The 4952-nt window shown below is 42.0% G+C and overlaps 1 protein-coding gene across 4 annotated transcripts in view; it reads left to right on the top strand.

The window, feature by feature from the left end:
- Nucleotides 1-124: 124 nt before the first annotated feature.
- The window catches only part of LOC110963346 (chromaffin granule amine transporter), a 40118-nt gene continuing 35290 nt past the window's right edge, over nucleotides 125-4952 (top strand). Inside the window, exons 1-3 of one of the 4 annotated variants that reach the window (XM_051950591.1) lie at nucleotides 125-1003; nucleotides 1037-1267; nucleotides 1829-4502. The gene's annotated coding sequence lies outside the window, so the exon portion shown is untranslated. Of the gene's footprint in view, nucleotides 1004-1036; nucleotides 4503-4952 lie in introns of all 4 variants that reach the window. The other 3 variants (XM_051950590.1, XM_051950588.1, XM_051950589.1) reach the window with 3 other exon arrangements.

Here is a 4952-nt window from a genome sequence, read left to right as displayed (position 1 = left end):
TCCGTGTTTTTTGTTTTACTGGTTCTCTGGAGGTTGGAGGGAACATTCTGTTTTACTGATGTAAACTGAATATCTGAGGACTAAACTAGTCACATTTTAGAGAAATCAATGAGGAAATGAGCCTGGAGGTAAACGAGTCCGAAATTGTCATTTTGAGGAACTTTTAAAGTGAAAAAAGGTCAAATCTAAACAGAACTTAATGAAGATGTTTTAAAACAGTTGGGTAATTAACTGACTGTTCATTCAGGAACTTTCTACAGTAAACCCACTGACCACTCCAGTTATCTGTAGGTGTATTCTTGAGCTTTCTTTTCCTCGTAGAGAATTCTAAGGTATACCTAGTTGTTGGTACGTATACTCTAGAACTTTGCCTCTAGAAAGTTCTGCAGTATACCTACTGACATCCATTTGTTTTAGGAGGAAAAGCACAGCTGAGTTCTGGTTAAAAACTTCATTAAAATCACTAAAGCTGAAAAGAGCTACAACTACCATGAAAAGATTAAACATGGCACGAAAAACACCCAGACTCAACACAAAAAATACCAAAATTACCACAAATGGGTGAATTTGTGACAAATTGAAATTCAGCACAAAAAAATTGCAAAATTAACCTTAAAGGAGCCAAAATAACCTAGAAATGTTCAAATATACCCGCAAAAAATGGCCAGATTTACCACAAAAACGGCCAAAACTACCTTGAAAGGTTCAAATATGCCAGAAAAACCACCCAAAATCACATAACAGGTGAAATTGCAACAAAAACTCAAATTGTGCCCAAAAACATGCTAAATAACCACAAAAAGGCCAAAAGTACCACATAAGAAACAAGATCATCCTAAAGAGTCAAAAATACCCTGAAAGGTTCAAATATGCAAAGAAAAACATTCAAAATCACCACAAGAAGGTCTGCTCGAGAACTTTCTCCAGTTGTCGGTAGGTCTACTCTAGAACTTTCTCCACTTGTTGGTAGGTCTACTCGAGAACTTTCTGCAGTTGTTGGTAGGTCTACTCGAGAACTTTCTGCAGTTGTTGGTAGGTCTACTCTAGAACTTTCTCCACTTGTCGGTAGGTCTACTCTAGAACTTTCTGCAGTTGTTGGTAGGTCTACTCTAGAACTTTCTCCACTTGTCGGTAGGTCTGCTCTAGAACCTTCTCCAGTTGTCGGTAGGTCTACTCTAGAACTTTCTGCAGTTGTTGGTAGGTCTACTCAAGAACTTTCTCCACTTGTCGGTAGGTCTGCTCTAGAACTTTCTGCAGTTGTTGGTAGGTCTACTCAAGAACTTTCTCCACTTGTCGGTAGGTCTGCTCTAGAACTTTCTGCAGTTGTTGGTAGGTCTACTCTAGAACTTTCTCCACTTGTCGGTAGGTCTACTCTAGAACTTTCTGCAGTTGTTGGTAGGTCTACTCTAGAACTTTCTCCACTTGTCGGTAGGTCTGCTCTAGAACTTTCTCCACTTGTCGGTAGGTCTGCTCTAGAACCTTCTCCAGTTGTCGGTAGGTCTACTCTAGAACTTTCTGCAGTTGTTGGTAGGTCTACTCAAGAACTTTCTCCACTTGTCGGTAGGTCTGCTCTAGAACTTTCTGCAGTTGTTGGTAGGTCTACTCAAGAACTTTCTCCACTTGTCGGTAGGTCTGCTCTAGAACTTTCTGCAGTTGTTGGTAGGTCTACTCTAGAACTTTCTCCACTTGTCGGTAGGTCTACTCTAGAACTTTCTGCAGTTGTTGGTAGGTCTACTCTAGAACTTTCTGCAGTTGTTGGTAGGTCTACTCAAGAACTTTCTCCACTTGTCGGTAGGTCTACTCGAGAACTTTCTGCAGTTGTTGGTAGGTCTACTCTAGAACTTTCTCCACTTGTCGGTAGGTCTACTCTAGAACTTTCTGCAGTTGTTGGTAGGTCTACTCTAGAACTTTCTGCAGTTGTTGGTAGGTCTACTCTAGAACTTTCTCCACTTGTCGGTAGGTCTACTCTAGAACTTTCTGCAGTTGTCGGTAGGTCTGCTCAAGAACTTTCTCCACTTGTCGGTAGGTCTGCTCTAGAACTTTCTCCACTTGTCAGTAGGTCTACTCGAGAACTTTCTCCAGTTGTCAGTAGGTCTACTCGAGAACTTTCTCCAGTTGTTGGTAGGTCTACTTTAGAACTTTCTCCAGTTGTTGGTAGGTCTACTTTAGAACTTTCTCCAGTTGTTGGTAGGTCTACTTTAGAACTCTCCAGTTGTTGGTAGGTCTACTCTAGAACTTTCTCCAGGAGACTTCAAGGACCTGGAACTCTGCAAATATTCCCAGTATGAAGGTAGAAATCATTGATAAAGTTACTGGAGATGAAGAACCAGATGTTCTGAGGAGGTCAGAAAGGAACTTTACTCCTATTTGGTTGATTTTTTTTGTGCCAAATTTGAGTTTTTGTCACAATTTCACCTGTTTAGTGGTAATTTTGGTCCTTTTTGTGGTAAATTTGGATGTTTTTCATGGCATATTTAAACCTTTCAAGGCAGTTTTTTCTGCTTTTATGGTATTCGTGGTTATTTTGCGTGTTTCTGTTGCTATTTTGCATGTTTTTTGAGCCAAATTTAGGATTTTGTCGCCATTTCACCTGTTTTGTTAGTGTTGGACCTCTTCGTGGTAAATTTGGTTGTTTTTAAGGTGATTTTTCACTTCATTGCTGGCACATTTGGATCTTTCATGGTAGTTTTGGTCTTTTTAGGGTGATTTTGTATCTTTTTGTGGTAATTTTCCATTTTTTTTTGTGCCAGTTTTTACCAGAACTCAGATGTGTTTTTCCTCCTAAATGCTGTGTCGATCTGCTGGACTGATGAAGTTCTGAGGCTCAGAAAGTGTCCAAATTCCAGACATTACCACAAGGACTCAATAACTTTCCAGAATTACTAGAAAATAGTCTACAATGAGAGTCAACACTTAAAATCTGTTTGAAATATTGAAAAAAGGTCAAAATTATTTACATTTATCCAAAATTTTAAAAAATGACATAATGACATGAAGCTTATCCAGGGGGCTGCACAGCGGACTAGTGGTTAGCACTTTGGCCTTGCAGCATGAAGATCCCCGGTGCAAATGGGATCTTTCTGCATGGAGTCTGCATGTTCTCGCTGTGCATGCGTGGGTTTTCTCCGGGTACTCCGGCTTCCTCCCACAGTCCAAAAACATGCTGAGGTTAATTGGTTACTCTAAATTGTCCGAAGGTGTGAATGTGAGTGTGATTGTGTGTCTGTATATGTAGCCCTGTGACAGACTGGTGACCTGTCCAGGGTGTCCCCTGCCTTCACCAGAGTCAGCTGGGATAGACTCCAGCACCCCCCATGACCCTAGTGAGGATAAAGCGGTGTATAGAGAATGGATGGATGGATGGATGGATGAAGCTTATCCAGGGCAATACAAGAAATGGAGCAAAATAGCTCCATAATGTCTGAAGAATAATCCAATATGACATTTCTCCAAAATGACCTAAAATCTGCCTACAATGACTAAAAAATATCCCAAGAGACTCAAAAATGTCTAAAATGAACCAAGCAAAACTCCAAAACAGTTAAAAATGTCTCTGAAACTCTCCTCCACTGCAGCAGCAACAAACATGTTCAGTCTGATGTAGTTTTAAGCGTCAAGTTTTATTCAAACAGAATTTATTAGAGAAAAAAGGTCAACACAAAAAACATTAATCATAAAATATGTGTTCTATAAATAAAAGCAACAACATGACAATAATGATAATAATCATATTAAATATGGTAAAAACAGTTTGGACAAAATTTAAAGCCAAAAAGTTTAAACTTCTTTATTTCAGATTTGTTTTCTGCCGATGTATTGTCTCGTGTCTCTCTGTGCTTCTTTTGTGTCTCTTTGTGTCTGTGTGGTTGTTTTTGTCTCTTTATGTTTTGCATCTCTCCCTGATGTTTTTTTTCTTTTTATGGTTGTTTTCATTGTGACATCACTTCCTGTACAGATAAAAACAGTGAAGCTGAAGTTAAACGAAGGAGCTATCAATCAAATCCAGCCTGGCCCCGCCCACATACCCTTGAGAACAGGTAAAATCGACTTTATTTTCTGGACTTGAACTGAACGTTAACTTTCGGGGCCTGGGTCTGGGCGCCAGCGATGGGCTCAGCTGTCACGATGCTATGCTAACTAGCTGTGATTATCTAAAGCCTTCCAACATGGCCGCCTCAGGTGAGGAAACACCTGAAGGTCGAAGCTTCTAGAACTTTTTACAGACGCAGGTTTAAATAAGGAGCTACAGGAGTCCGTCAGCAGCTCCGCTCCGCCGTCCTCCTCTTCTTCCCAGAATGCCGTGTTTTCCTCTGGCCCTGCCTGGCCCGGGGCAGACACACTCCCTGGCCTTTGGTCCGGCCCGGCTCGGCCCGCCCGGCGGCAGTGCAGCTCAGCCCGGCGTCGCAGTCGCAGCGGCCCAGGTTCCTCCTCAGCTTGGTGGGGCCTCGCAGCAGGCAGGCCTCGCCCTCCACCGGGATCCGCTGGCAGCGTTTCCCCGTCAGGTAACGAACGCAACACAGACCAGCAGCACAATCACCTGAACGCACACAGCTGGCCATCTCCTGGGCTGCAACACACACAGGAGCCAGGGTCACAAAGACACAAAACAACCACAGAGAGACAAAACAACCACAGAGACAAAACAACCACAGAGAGACACAAAACAACCACAGAGAGACACAAAACAACCACAAAGAGACACAAAACAACCACAGAGACACAAAACAACCACAGAGACACAAAACAACCACAAAGAGACACAAAACAACCACAGAGACACACAAAACAACCACAGAGAGACACAAAACAACCACAGAGAGACACAAAACAACCACAAAGAGACACAAAACAACCACAAAGAGACACAAAACAACCACAGAGACACAAAACAACCACAGAGAGACACAAAACAACCACAGAGAGACACAAAACAACCACAAAGAGACACAAAA

This window comes from Acanthochromis polyacanthus, chromosome 7, assembly GCF_021347895.1.
Source record: "Acanthochromis polyacanthus isolate Apoly-LR-REF ecotype Palm Island chromosome 7, KAUST_Apoly_ChrSc, whole genome shotgun sequence".
NCBI classification, from domain to species: Eukaryota; Metazoa; Chordata; class Actinopteri; family Pomacentridae; genus Acanthochromis; species Acanthochromis polyacanthus.
Note: the sequence above shows the minus strand (reverse complement) of the source record. Positions and strands in the feature narration are given on the sequence as shown.